The 15491-nt window shown below is 45.2% G+C and overlaps 1 long non-coding RNA gene across 1 annotated transcript; it reads right to left on the bottom strand.

Annotated features, from left to right (window-relative positions):
- Positions 1-10933: 10933 nt before the first annotated feature.
- On the bottom strand, positions 10934-15196 carry LOC141747204 (uncharacterized). The gene is made up of 3 exons (XR_012588639.1): positions 15057-15196; positions 11332-11390; positions 10934-11259 (listed from the first exon to the last, which is right to left on the bottom strand). It is a non-coding gene; the product is annotated as an uncharacterized LOC141747204 (long non-coding RNA).
- Between the last annotated feature and the right edge of the window lie 295 nt (positions 15197-15491).

Below are 15491 nucleotides of genomic sequence, written 5' to 3'. Positions count from 1 at the left end.
CAATCCCCTTCTGCATTGCCTGCAAAGCAGCTCACTGACGCTTTTGGATTGCAAATGTTGTGCTGTATAAATGCTGTTTATATAAATACTTTCCCCACAAAACTCCTCCTTCATGCTAATATAACAAACGCAATTAATCAAAAACCTTCCCTTATGAATAGAGCCTCTTATTCCATTAGAAGTGAATCTGTTGAGACAAGCATGGCCAAAAACCCTCCAATGTGGTAGAAAAATCTCCAGAAGACAAGCTAGCCTCCTTCATGCCAAAGTAATTCTTAAATAGCGTGCTAATTATATGTAATGGATCTACATTATTTTTCACGGTACTGTCTGAAACTGCATTAATCTAAGCAGGACACTTTTGTTGTCTCAAGAGTGATACGTGGCCCTTAATTGTCATCTGGCAAAGCAAGCCATTTGCCCACTTTGACAGGAAAATTACTTGACCCTGCTCTGAAAGCAGTCTCACTGATCCAGCAAGCAGCCACACCGCCCGCCTTAAAAGCATGAGGAGAGCAATGAGGTCTGTCACAAGCAGCCTGAAAGGCTGTTCTAAAAAAGCAATTATCTGTGTAATTATTCCACTGCTGGATCAATGCAGGAAGCAGAAGCCACGTTAGAATTAAATCACTTGATTCACATGATTTCATACGTTGCTTATTAGCAAATGCAATGTCAGAACTGAAGACCAAAAAAATGAAGGTGTCCCTAAGTTAGTAGGATGCACGTGAGGCTGTGCTGTGCTATACAACAGTCGTCTTCTGAAGAGTATTTGGGGCAGAAGGACTTTCGTAAGAGCTCACTTTCATATACAGTGCTCCTCTTCCAAGGTCTGTTAACATTTTCCGTCCTCTGAAATACGTCAGCATGGAGGCACGGTGCCACTGTTACATGTCATCTAGAAGGAAAATAGAAGCTCACTGTAGATGGAGCTAGAAGTAGCGCAGAAGGACAAACAAGGAGTTTCATTTGCTGAATCTGGTCAGAGAAGCCGTGGGTTTTGTCCTTGCTGGGAGCACTGCAATAGTTCAGTCTCATCTGTGGCCTCAGGGAGAGCTGAGACTTGGCTCTTGGAAACGTGTGGCTGAGGAAGGCTCCTCTGCAGCCAGCTCATTCTCCTGCCTGTATTCCTCAAAGCTCCAGAAAAGGAACACTAGCAACGTCTTACTTCTTAGGGTTTCTGCGGCTCTGAAATCCCTCTGAACCTCATAATGTGACTCATTGTCTTATTTCCCTGGGCTATCCTATCTCTAGGCTAGGATCTAATGGATGAAAGTGCCCTGCTAGGAACTGGAAATAGCCTTAGTGCTTGGTACCCTATTAGAGGTGCTGTTTACAGGCCATTTAGGATGTTTGAGTGATGTTACATGCATGACTGTCTTTAAAAAATATAATATTCCAATACCCATTCTCCTCTAATGTCAGCAGACAGGATGATTTGCTGAATATTATGTGCTGTGCTGGTAGAAAGTGCAAAGTAAGGGCTGGATTTTTACCTCTTAATCCCATTCTCACATAGAGAACCTTCTGTGGAGATAGTGGCTTAATACTGAAATTGCAAGAGTTTAATAGCGGCTTTCAATCCTATGCCAAGAATTCAGTATTTCATTAATGACACAGGTTAATCATTCTTAATCACTTGAACTTGCACCAGTGAGTGCTGTGCAGGAAGTTCACATGAATTTCAGAAACCACTAACTGTTAAAACAACTCCCAGATCTGGTCAAAATATTCTCGCTCTTTTCTGCTGACAGCATTAAGAGCCTTCCCCTTTTCCCCTACCCAAAAGAGAGGAACTTCAGGGAAAATTTCTTCTTGAAAAGGAAAACAGACGCCTGCCTACTTTTAAACATTGGCACTATTTTTTTCGAGTATAGCTCCGCTGTGCACTATGAAATAAAAAAAAATAAAAATCACTGTATTGTTAATTATAAGTTACTGTAAGACCAATTAAGTCATCTCTGTACGACCTATAAAAAAGACTAGGCATAAATGAAGAGCCTGTATGTGAACATTTCCAGCTTCTGAGCTCTTTGAATTCTGTGTCCAAATTTTGCAGCCTGGGCTTCTCTCCAAGTTTGACAAACGTTAATTAAAAAAAAAAAAAAAAAAAAAAGGAAGAAATTAGCATGAGGCTGTTTCTCTTCGCGCTGGCACTCAGCCCGCTCCCTGAATGTCAATGCGGCAGTGTGCTTCCACCGGGCAGCTGCACGTGGATGCGCAGACGCGCTGCACATCCTCCTGCCTGTTGCTTGGCTGAAACCAGCAGCAGACTTCGGCAGCGTAACAACCTGCCTGGGAATACCCGCTCCCAGTTCCCGCAGTGTCCCCGCTTTCCGCTTTCTCGTTGATGTATTCACGCTTTAGGAAATGTTTAGGTGTTTTCTGACAAAAGCTTGGCATAAAACTCCGGGAAAGCCTGGCCTATGATGTCAGTGCCTATGAGATAAAGTAAACAGAGGATGTGAGCACCACCTTTTCTGTGTGAATACTGTTCATAGGTGGGGAATTTCCAAGGGAGGCTCTGGGATTGCAAAAGTTATTTTTGTCTGCCGTTCTCGATGTATCTTTCCCTTTAGCAAACACCATGACCAGGGCTTTCTCAGATATTAGCTAATACTTAGCTATTGCTCCAGGGCTTGGCGTTGCTGGAAACATCCGTCTTTCGGCCTCCTAGTAACAGCCCTAGCATTTTTCAAACAAACAGTTATTCCCCGTCAATGCCGGTATGAGCAGGGTTGAGAGCTTTTTTTATTGAGAGTAAATAATAATTTGAATAATGTTAGTCTTTCACTTACTGGCTAGTTTTACTCTATTCTTTTTCATTCCTGGTCTTAAGTAATTAAGAGTGGTTGTGTCTCAGTACTCCATCCTGGAAGTGGCTGAGACATGCTAGTCACGTGTCATGGCTACCTATTGTAAAAATCAACAAAGATTAATATTTTAAGGTCAGAAGTACAGAATAATTATTTCTAATAATATTCCTCTTGATGACTCACTAATTGCACTTGTTCATTCAAAATATTTTCCTGTTTCTGTAGCTTTCAAAGGATGGCAATGACATCACAGTGTTATTCAGTAGTAACAGGAAGAATTAAACTGTGGATTGTAGGCATCCCCTGGACCAAAAGTTTCCCCATCCCTCCTCTAGTTTTAGGGCTGAAGTTTCTCACTGTATCTTGGGAGGTGGGCTGGGCTCTTGCAAGGTTTTCGAGAGTTCTCTCTATCCTTCTCCCAGCATTGCTGGTCCGTGAACGTACCAAAGACTCCTTTTGTGAAAGACTACAAACCTGCAGTCGGACCAAGGGAGATAGGCCGCTTGTGAAATTTTGCCGGAAACTAGTGCCAGAAAATGGTGCAAAGGGTTTCAAGAGGTTTAACAGCTTCTGGTGATCGTTGTTTCCTTTGTTACAGGAAGTGCACAAGTTCCCAGTATGATGGCAGGCCCTTTCTGCCAAGTTTGACAAATGCTATCAAACAACAGTAAAAACAATGAAAACTCTGTGATCTTGAGAGTGTCATTCATTAATTTTGTACTAATCTGTCTAGGAAACATTTCATTACAGCCTTCTGTAGAATGCCCATATTATAAGCTCAAGTGAAACACACTTGAAGATTTTCATCATCTTCAGCTGTATCATACTGGCAATAAAGAATAAAAAATACTGTTCTGAGAAGACTTTGTTCCTGGGGCAGAAAGGTATACCCTAGGTGTGACAGTTTTGGAGAGGTTTTTTTGCTTTAAGTACTCCAGTACTCTGACATTTCTGTTTGAATAAGAATGTACTTAATACTATGTTTGGGTTTGTGATATGTCTATTGAAAAGCAGAGTTGCAGGTAACTGCAGAGAAGATAAACAATTGAAAGTCAATTACGTTTTCTCTCAGTTGTGAACAGGATTGATATATGGGTAACAAATTCAAATGGATAGAGTGAAAAAGCTTCCTTTAAAAAGCTCTTCCAATTTATCTTTGCTTAGATACAGAAAACATGCCTCAGTTATATTCCCTTCATTGCTTCTAGTTAGTCCTCATCCCTCTCTGGGGCACAGCTTACTCCTCTGTGATGATGCTTCTCTCCAAATACTCGAAAGTTTGACAATGTGACAGGAATATAACTGATGCAGTCGGTCTGTCTGAGCGTCTGCTAACCTGCGTGGAAGCTACCTGATGTGTCTCTGTAGAGTCCCACATGTGAGCAACCACTGCCGGGAGGCCTGCTGACATCGATTCAGCATGGGTGTCAAGAGGAGATCAGAAGCAGGAAGCTGTCCCCACCTATCCTGTCATATAAACCTTAGCTTCTCTACAGGGTCTTTAAGTAAACCCTGTAGGAGACCGTAGAAAGCCAGGCAGACTGAATTTGCTATTACAGATACATACAAGAGGAAGGTGAACACCATGGTGCTTGTCACCTTACTGCTAAAAGCAGCTAATCAAAACTCAGCTCTAATCAGGGGGAGGAGAAAGCGGTGATGAAGCCAGGTGGTAACTGCTGTGCCCAGAATGAATCAAACAAAAAACAGAAAGTAAAACACACAAGCTGCTCCCAAATGCAAGTCTTCTCCTGCTAGACTTGATCTCTTGGCTTGTTCTTGGGGTCAGGCTAAATATTCTTCTGAGTCAGGATTAGCTTTCCTACCTCACCTTTTTTTCACATCTTCACCACCTACTCTCTTCATACTCTGTCACCTTTATGCCTAAAGCTTCAGAACTCTGGATGGATCTGCTTATCTCTTTGTCTGGAGGAGAGACATCTTTGTGTTGCTGCTTTCAGACCCCCTTGTATTTCAGCCATCTGCTTCTGCAAAGAAACTTCCTTCTTACCTGCATCTTGAAGAGCTGTATTGCTACCCACAGTTTCAAAGCAGCTTAACTTCACCTGTATCAGCATAAGCTTTGGCTAGGAGGAGGGAGCCTTTCATCTGTGATAAAAAGATGTTCTGTCCAGGGGTGGAAGAAAAGGAGAAATACAAGAAGCTACGGCCACAGGATGTAGCCTTTAGAAAGCTGTAATATTCCTTATAGGACCTAGATTTTTATTCTGTGGCCACGTATTGTGAGGTGTCTCTGAACACCCGCATTTGCCATTCTTGATTTTAGCAGAGTGACCACAACAAAAAGCATCAAGAATATAGCAATGAAGAAGACCCATAGCATACAGAAAGATCTCTCACTGCGCAACAGTAAACTAAGTCTGCATCTGAGAAGAAACATGGCATTTGTTTTTCAGTTACTCAGAATACAAAATACCACTTTATCAGAATGAGGGACCTTCTGACAAGCAGAAGATTGAGCTTTGCTGTGATGCAGAAAATGCAATGGTAAAGGGCTATGAAATATCTTTATGTCACTCCATTTTATATTTCATTCCAGAGAATGCTGATACCTCTTTTTTCACTGTCTTAAGTGTGCTAGCTCCATCATACAGATCCTGGTCTTTATACCATGCTTTGGCAAATGTACCCTTTGTGGCACTTCTGTGATCGATTATGCTTTACTCAGTGCCATAATTGTTTACAGCACACCACACTATTCCACTGGGTGAAAACACACTTATTACAGACAATGGTGCCAGTGCTGATCTGTTCTTATTGGCCATTTGAAAACAAAAGCCAGACAAAAAGGCGTCTGTTTCCAGTGGCTGGTCAGGTTAGTACTGGAAGTCACTTCTTGGTGCTTTTCACCCCGTGTTGGAAATACAGCTGCCAGCGCTCAGGGTCTCCTTTCATTCGGGACCGGCTCCCTAGAAGAAGTGTTGTGGTGGACTCCGCTTGGGGCTAATTCTAGCGCTGCCCTCGCCTTTCACAAGCTGCGTGGGTGAGTTTTCACACTGAGTCATTAGAGCCCTACAAATGGTTTATGTGGTTAAAGCAGCCAAGAGTGTCAAAATGAGTCATATTTTTCAAGAGACAATTGCTATTTTGAGTGACTGTTTTGCATTACACTTACCAGGACACCCGGGAACAAACCAACGGTGTTGAAGCTTTCCTGCTGATCCCCGTTCCCACCCCATGACCAGGTAGGGCAGTTATATTACTCACATCACTGAGCCGCACCTTGCCCTTCCCCAAAACTCATATTCCTGGGTGTACACTTGACCCTGTCAGGAGGAAGTGACTGTGGGTTTCTATGAAAAGTTGCTTCAGGCAAAGAAGGGCATTGCCCATCGTGGCCAGCCTGAATCGCAGACTGCACACCCAGTGCCTTGCAGAGAGGTGAAAACAGAACCGAGAGGCTACGGGCATCTGCAGTGGTACCAGCCTGCAGAGTGAAGAAAGGAAAGGTTAAGGACACGGTAGTTGTAATCATGCCCATGGAGGAGAGACTTGGAGGACAAAATGTGGTGAACACGACGAAACAATTGGACATGCCCATGCAAAGAATCCCAGAAAAGAAACAGGAGGGCTGCAACATGGGAAGAGTCATCAAGATGGGGCTGTTTCTGTGATGTAAAGGGGCAGAAGGTAGCTGCAATTGCAGAGGAAGCCAGAAAGGAAGCAAAAGCTCTGGAGCAAGTAGATTTGCTACGACAGTGACCAGCAAGAGAAAAGCACAGTTGATAGGAAAAAGGAGCAGCTGGCTGAAAGGAAGAGGGAAAAAGAGGCATTGAGGGTAGGGAGAACAGAGTGGTCTGAAATTGGAGTTCACTACAGCCTTAACATAAGCTAACATAAGTCACAGTATATTTTCCCCAGCATATGTGCACACACGAACACCCCCAAACAAAACTTATATTTACCAGAACTGGCTTTGGTGCCCAAAAGCCACAAGGAGAAATCAAAGGAAATAAGGAGAGGTGAAAAAACAGGGGGAAGTCAAAAGGTTAGGTGAGGACAGAGGCTGAGCAACTTCAGAAACAGATACACAAGGAAAGGAAACTGTAAACGGAAGAAGAGGAGGGAGGAGGAGGAAGGCAGAGCCCAGTATGCTAAATGTGCTGGAACGATGCTGGTTTTCACATAGGCCTCCTTTGTTATCAGCTCTTCCAGTTTTGGTGTCTGAATAGCTGGAGCTGTTCCAGCTGTTATACAGGCAGATATTACATTATCTGCTGCAGCCACAAAGAAACAGTTAAGTGCAGTGTAAGCTGCTGCAAGAGTACAAGTAAGACCCTACTTGTAACAGCTACAAATCAATAAAACTGTCATTGTTTGGCTACTATCTTGAGGGGAAAGGGTAAAAAAATTCTTACAGTAACCCTTTCCAGGGCACTATGTTTCCTCTCTTGCTTTTTTCCCCTCTCTCTTTGGAGATGAACTTCATTTATCCGCTGTTACTTGGTAGATAAACAGAATTTTGTTCTTTAATGTTTTATGTCCAGTATAATTTTTACAAGAAATAGGGAAATTTCAAACAAAACGAAAGGCGTTTTACAGTTTTTTCAGTTCACCAGTGGTAACTCCAGTGGAGTTCCTGTTGAACACTTCCCTTTTTCCTGTTGGCAAGTTCAAATTTGATGTCAAAGGGCAGAACCCACAATTACCACTTCAGGCAGAAGTGAAAAGAAAAGACTCAGAAAAACTCAGAAAAGAACTTCTTCCTTGTTACTTCTTTGTCCCTACTCCAAACTGAAGACTTCCGATGACAAGCGGGTTGAAAATACTCTTGTGTAACCAAAATCAGGTGGAAGAATGCCCACATGATGATGCCAAAGTGCTTTACTTGAAACAAGCCAGTTGCAGAGTTGAAGCTAGGTTCAGCTGGAGTGCTGCCTGCGTCCCTGGCACCCTGCCCCAGAGCCACAGACCGACCGTATGTCTCCATGCCCTGGGCCTGGGACAGACTGCCTGGGAAGACTCCTGGTTCCACGGAGATCCACCAAGCTGGAGAAGGCAGTGCCCGGTGGACTGCCTACACTGGCTCGGAAAGCCTCCTAAGCCCCAGCTTTAGCGGCGGCTGGGCTGATGAAGCCTGTCTGGAGAAGCAGTGCTCTGCCGGCAGTCACGGTAGGAAAAACCCTGGGACTTCAGCTTTAGTGCTGGGTTAAGGTGATCTAACAAGAAGCTGCTGCGGGTAGGTTCAGTTCCCCGTTTTGTTTCCTCATCTGCACCTTTCTGCCACTTTCTTCGCACGAGTTGCCAATGCGAAGCAGCATGATGAGCTAGAAAAGCTCAAAGATCAGCCTGAACGCTAATCCTGTGGGAGCTCCCTCGCCCGCCTGCCCACCACACCCCACCCCACCCCACGCAGTTGGCTCAGCAGCCCCTTGGGAAGGCACGGAATGGGAAAGAGAGGCACAGGGGAGTCTTTTGTTGGCAATCCACGGCTAAACCAGCTTCAGCTGGTGGTCCAACTGCAGCCTACAAGGCCAGAGTCTGTCATTCCCCATTAGCCATTAATGGCTCCTACCAGTACCGAAGAGTTTCAGCAAGCAGGCAGGCCAAGAGTATATAATAAATGAAACAAAAACACTGTGTTAATTATTCCACTACTTAGTGTTTCTTACATTTGAATTTGATCTTGAGAAGTCCTGTCAGACAAACAATTAAATGATGCCACCTCCACCTCACAAAAGCTTTTAATTTCAAGAGAGAATAGATTCCGTGCCCCCCTGTCCTCTCCAGACTCTCTTGAATCTAATTTCAAAAAAGACCTTCATGGGTAAATTAGACATTGGACAAGAGAATGGCAGAATGCCAGCCACTTGATTTCATAATATTATAATAATAAAGATCTCGTATAATGTTATTACCCTTTTATACTCATTTTGGCCTTTTCCCTGTTGTCTCGGAACATCTCCTTTGTCATTCATTGATATTATTCTTAATAAGAGCATCGCCCTGAAACACAGGCTAGACTGAGGCTCGTGCACATAACCATACAAGACGACAGAGCAATCACATTCACCCACGGTGCTTTTCAGTGTCATATCTGTCGTCTTCAGTGGAAGTTGCACCTCCTCTCTCTCTTCATTGTGGGCTCTAAAATACGCAGAAACAGGGAGCTCAGGGAGCTTGAGCTAAAAAAAACTGGAGGCTGTGGAAGCAAGAAAGTAAGAACTACCGAATACATCTGCCCTCTTGCCCAGGCATCCGCGTCTGGGCACTGTCATTACAGGACACAGGGCTAAACTGCTCTTAGGGCAGCCCCAGCACAGCCGGTTTCATAGGTTATGCAGCACCTGAATTTGGCTCTGGGAAGTGGTAAGAGTTAAAACCTGAATTTCATGGAATTTTTGCCATCGACTGAAGCTTTGTGATTAGCAAATTACACACCATCACAAATCATATTGCACATGCACTGGGGAAACATTCCTCAATCGGTTCCATTTCCCTGTTCAAGCAGCTTTATGCGCTATTCATAATGTATAGAAATGGCATACATGACATTACATGCACATAAAAACTCCTCTAAAAAAAGTAAACACTTGCTAATCTTGTGGGGACATTGTGCTAAAAGTGGTGTATCCATCAAAAGAAAACCAAATTCCATTTCATGCAAGCTCATCAAGAAAACATACACAATATGCAACCATTTCACAGCTGCCAAAAGAGATCAGTCTAATTTCTTTTTTTAGCCAGAAGGGGAAATCTAACCAGGCAAAGCTGTTGGGAGCCAAGACGACTATTAAAAAAAAAAAAAAAAAAGGTTTGAAACCATCCACAATTTCATCCGAAGGCAGAAGAGTTTGTCAGCAGAATGCATGCACCAAGCCAAGTGAAATAGTAGTGACACTAATGTCGCTGCACGTGAGGCATGTCAATTAGTGAATATGTTGGAGGGTTGTTTGTAATCCTGGGAAGCAGAGCTACAGAAAACGTTTTGTGCAGTTCTGTTTCTGGTATTCCTCTCTCCTTATCTCTCCCATCCTCCCCCCTCTCCATCCACTTTTCAGCCCTCCCCCATACAACAACTGGTTGCGTGCTAACAATATTTCTCTTTGTGCCTATGCAAATACCGTTAGATCCAAGCATATCTTTCAGAATTTGAGGCATATATGGGGTAGTCAACAACATCCACAGGACAACCATTCTTCTTACCCAGCTTTCATTTTCTTAAAATACCTCAGGAATGGTTATGAATTGTTTAAGCATTTTAAATTAGTACCAAGAGAAGCCCTCCCACTCACCTCCCCAACCGCCCCTGGCCCCCGTGCCATCAGAAACCCATTCAGCCCAAAGAGCGTCCAGATGTTAAAAATCATCTGGAAAAAAAAATATCTGTATTTGGACTGTGGGCAGGGTGGCTGGATTATCCTACCCTGCTGGAGAATGAGAGCTGCTAAACCAAGAGGGAGGGAGGACAAGGGCTGCACGGTCCTTGCCCGGGCTCTCCTGGGAAGCAGGGTGGAGAGGGTGCAGGCTCCTCCCGGGGATGGCAGGCAAGCTATCACATGAAAGATGGCTCCAGGAGACCTTGTGCCTTGGAGACACACCCAGGAATCAAAACTTTTCTGCTCTCTGGAAGAGGGCAATTAATGATTTACTCCAGGAATAAGTGATCCATGTCCAGCTTTGCATCCCAATGCAAGTGGCCCTTATAGACACTATGGGGATATGCTTACATTTTGCTGTGTCCATGGTGCACCCTTCAGGCCCGCTGTCTTCCAGACTCTTAATTAACCTCTTGGGACCTCGGTCACTGCCTCTGAACTGGCTGATATGCCCCTAGATAGTTAGGTACTCCTCAGATGAAAGAAGTGATATAATTACTACAGTACCATCCTGCTGCAAACGGACTGCTTGCGCTTGGTTACCTACCACAGATTTAATCCCTGAGCATAACAGTCCTCTCTGTGTTTCCACAGCCTGGCTCTTCAGAGGAAGGCCTTTTGTTCCCAACTAGGATGATAAATGGGTTTTAGCTTTATTTTCTCAGAGGCAAGCTTATGTGATTGTGCTGTCTGTCATCTGTCTACGCTGATAAGTTTTTAACTGCCACAGCCAATTATAATTATTTCCAAAGAAAAAAAATCGCTAGAGGCAGACATCTCCATGATAATTGTATTTCTATGGATTTGGTGAAAGGCAGCAGCAGACGGGGTTGGGGCTAGGGAGGAGGAGGGAGAGGACAGAGCGCAAAACCACACTGTGAGCGTGCCACGTCAAGGAAATCCGGGAGGCTTCGTCTGATCCTCAGCCCATCCTGGCCGAAGGCGGCCAGTCGGGCTGCAGGCAAGGGGAGTCAGTCGGCATGGCTGTCTCTCCAAACGGCTCACCAGGACGTTCCGCCTCTTGCCCGTGGGTATTATTTCATAGGGGACATCACTGCGGCTGAAGGGGAGCAGACACAGACCTTCCTTCCGCCGGCTGTGACCTGTGACGGAGGGAAAAGACTTGCTGTTTTGATGCAGGCAGTGGCACTATTTTGCCCCGGAGCTGTACTTACGGGTTGCAAAACTTGGATGGCGGCTGGGCTGGGCTGGGCTGGGCTGGGCTGGTAGGTGCCTGTAGGGAAGACAGAGTGGCAAAGTGCAAGGCATGGTTACAATAATGGAACATAATAGGCGCATTGCTAACAAATAGTTGCAATGTGGGGGACAATGTGTTCCCTGGGCTCTGAGACCTGCCAATACACTAATGAAAGCTGCTCAAGCCTTTGTAAATGCATTTAGGTGACTCAGCCAAAATATTTGAAGATAGGTAGAGCCTAATTCTCTCCAACATCAAAAAGGATTCTGACTTACACTGGATGAGAAGTCATGTTTTTAAACAGCTTTAAAGCTGTGAACCTTTCTTCTTAAATATTTCAGAAGAACTGACCCTCTCTCTGAGCGAAACTTGACCGAAATGAGAGATTTCTGGAACTGCCTTTGAGAACCAACTAGAAAACTACAGTTCTTGCTTAACTGAACCACTCCCTGAAATGATACATACTGTTTCATCATTACAGAACCTTCTTGGAAGGGGGAAAATGCCTAGGGTGAAAGCAGATCACCATCTGCACCACCTAAATACCATAACATATAATTTCTTTAAACTTGTTGATAATCTGATCCAGGATTCTCCAGGAGCCTCACTGAAGTGGAGGGCAGCTGTAGATAACATCCAAGACAGTTGCTCCACCTAGCTGTCTCGGGCAGTGGCCCGGAGCGGCTATTCAGTGGCCTGAGCTGCAAAGCTTGAGTTCAGGAGCCCCTGTGGCAGGAGAGCGTGTCACAGGCTTGGGCTTTTGGTGGCCAACAAGTCACTAAAGGGATAAGTTGGGTGATGAATCCCCATAGCTACAGCGGCAGGTGAACAGAAAATGCAAAATAAAAATGGAAATACAAAAAAAACCCACATTGAAATACAGGAGTAGAAAGAGAGTAAGTAAGGAAGGGGAAGGGGGAGTGTGAAAGAAGCACTCTTTCCCTGAAATAGTTTTGAAATGGAGGAAAAATGATTGCATTTTAGCCCTATCAAACAACTGTGAAAGGTTAGCACTTTGTCACAGCATTGCTTTATTTTTGAGTAGGTCTCCAGCAACCATTACTCAAAGTTAGTTCAGGCTTTGGGAACTTTTTTAATCAGCTAGTGCTTAGAAGTCCATTAATATTTATAAATGCTACTCGAATCCCATTTTTACCCTCTTGCCCAGGCAAGATCTCTCATAAGAAGAAAATATTGTTGCTTTTATTTTCCTTTTTTTTTTTTTTTGACTGGTTTGGTGGGGTTTTTTTAGACTTACAGTAAGTTCAGGGTTGAGCCTGCTCTAAAAATGTCATATTCTATAGAGCTGTGATGTACAGCTTTGGTAGGCTGCCTATGCCCCCGAGACAGGTCTGAGAGTTAGATCTTAGGCCTGGAGAAACGGATATGGAATCTATTCTCAGCTCTGCCACTGGCTAATTATGAAACCTTAGTCAGTTCATTTAACCTTGCCATGCCTCAGTTTCCAGATCAAAAAAGAAAGGGATAACCAGGCTCCTTTGCGAATGCTTTGTGGTGCTTGAGGGAGAACAAGGTATTGTCCGTCACGTTGCTGTTGCACCGTGACTTCTGGGTATGGATGGTTTCTGTGAGCGTTACGATATGTACATCAAGTGAGTCCATGAACACACAGGGAGGTCTGGCCGCTGCATTTCTTGCTGAGAGAGACAAGTTCTCACAGTCAGTTTGACAAATCACAGCCACGGACACCCTTTGCTTTAGGCACGCAGGCTTTTATGTCACTCTTCAGCATTTTCCTGCCAGCCACGGCAGTCGCTGCCTCCTGCATGTTGGCTTGTGTGTGTGATTCACGGCTGCCGCAGCTTCACTTGCTGACCCCAAACAGTGATCAATGGCACTCCAAAGAGCAGTAAACCGGTATAAAATGGCAGATCAGTGCCTAGTAGCAGTAATAAAATAGTTGCCTAGTTGAAAGATCAAAAGCATGCCTTGGTAGTTATCAATGAAGGACTCACGCAGTGTTTTCAAAGTATACAACCTATTGCTTTTGGAGCGCGTGGACCCCATGCAGCAAGTCAGAAATGGGTCACAGCTTCCGAGATGTGTTTCTGTACAAGTTTCTAGAGCGTGCATGCTCTGGGTGAAGAAAGACACGCAGCACCGCAGGGCAAAAAGAGAGGAAAATGGTCACAGTGACGTTAGAAAAAGAAGTGGTTAAAAGCACACAGCTCTGCTATTACAACAGGGTTTGCGTGGTGGACCTGGCCCAGAAAGGAAAGCAGAACTGCCTAACCTCTCTCTCAGTAGGAATCAGAAACATCAGAACTGCCTGGCGCTGCACAATCCTGCTTCCTGAGACCATCAGCAAGCAGAGGCGTTACAGACCTTTCTCAGCAGCAGAAGACAGAGCATTGCAGGACAAAGTATTACAGATGCACGCCTAGCTGGATGGCACTGCTACCTCCAAAAAAAATCCCAGGGAAACTGCATGGAGAGTTATCCTTTGGGGACTGGCGAAAGCCAGCTCAGTAGTATAGGAGACAGTGCCTGACAGGGAGCAACACTCTCTCGTGCAAGACTCCTGCCTGTGTGAAATTTCCCATGCGCACTGTTTTGCTTTGAGGCGAGCGGGGGTGTGTTACGTGCTACCTTAGCAACAGCGACAAATGGGTGCTGCAGCCATGGCCATCTCTCTCTCTCCTCTTTGCAGCAGGAGAGCATCCCCAGTTTTCTTAACAGACAACGCACTGCGCAGCTCCCCATGGAGCTGACCCTGTTCCCCCAGCACCTGCCTGCGGCTCTGAATGCGCTGGCACTCAGTCTAGGCACAGACGCACGAGCTACAACTGAAGCAGACATGTCTCCTCTACTCCCCTCCGCTCCAGCCTGTCTCTCCTGGCCTACAGAGAACATCGTCTGAATCAGTCTGGCAAAAGCAGGATCAGCTGCTTTGTGCCAGCCCCCTCTGTCGTTTCTGGAGTCAGATGGCTCCCACTGCTCAAAGCTTTTTACTATAGTGGAATGCTGGAGGATGTCTGAGTGCTTTATGAATATCTGGAGAAAACAAACACAGTCGTCAAGGCATCGGTATCCATTAATAACTTAAGGAGGGCTGGGGAAGAATTTAAGACAATAGAATCTCAGGAAGCTGGGGGGGGGTGGAGGGTGGAGGGGTGCAGACGGCAAAGAACCATCCAAGTCAATATTAATGTTGCAGCTAAAAAATAGATGTACTAAAACCATATGAGACATATAAAATATGGAAATTCAGTTTCTTGCAGATTTTTGGTTCTGTCCTGGCTTTCACCCTCTGTTGAACTTTGGGACTTGTAAAACATTTTTATATATATATATATATATGTACCTATGTGTGTATGCTCCTCAAATATGTTTAGCAGTCCTTTTTTTTTTTTTTAACACTTCACCAACACATATGCCTGTGAACAAAGTAGGCGTTTAGGGTGCCAGTTATTTATACATCCAAAATTTTGAGACAACACTACCATTAAAAAAAAAAAAAAGGCCTAAAGAGGGCTACTTCTGGAGAAACATTTGTTGAAACATTGCTGAAACAGTCGAATGTGTATTAACTGCAGATGTAGGAAGTAGGTAGAGAGCGTTTATCCTCGCTTTTAATTGAAGGGCAACAAAAGAACACCTACAAATTCTTCCGTGTTTTGTGCCGTCTTTAAAATCTTTATATTTCAGCGGTACGTACGGCGCATCAGGCTAGTAACTCGCCGAGGGGCCCAGGACTGTGGAGGCGGGGGCAGGCTCAGGGCCTCAGCCCAGGGAGGACGGGGACCGAGCTCCCCTCGCTGCCCTTCCCTCGGCGGGACAGAGCCGCAGCTTCTCTCCTGCCAGAAGCAAACGCGACACTGACGGGGTCAGCTTTTCCACAGGGCTTTTAACGGCACTGCTCCCCGCCCCGGCTTATTTACCAGTGTCGTGTCAGGTGATTAACGGGAAAGGGAGACGGAAACCGAAAGCGCCGGCCCTTCCCTCCTGCCCGGCCCCCGCGGAGCGGAAGGGGACCTCCCACCCCGCCGGCGAAGGGGGGTTTAACCGCGTTCAACTTCACTAAAACGATCTGGGAGTCGCTTCGGGAAGGGGAGCGGGAGCCGCCCCCTCAACGCTTCCCCTTGCCTTGGACTCGGCACCTTCCTCCTCGCAGCC

This window comes from Larus michahellis, chromosome 1 (assembly GCF_964199755.1).
Source record: "Larus michahellis chromosome 1, bLarMic1.1, whole genome shotgun sequence".
In the NCBI taxonomy this organism is placed as follows: domain Eukaryota; kingdom Metazoa; phylum Chordata; class Aves; order Charadriiformes; family Laridae; genus Larus; species Larus michahellis.
Note: the sequence above shows the minus strand (reverse complement) of the source record. Positions and strands in the feature narration are given on the sequence as shown.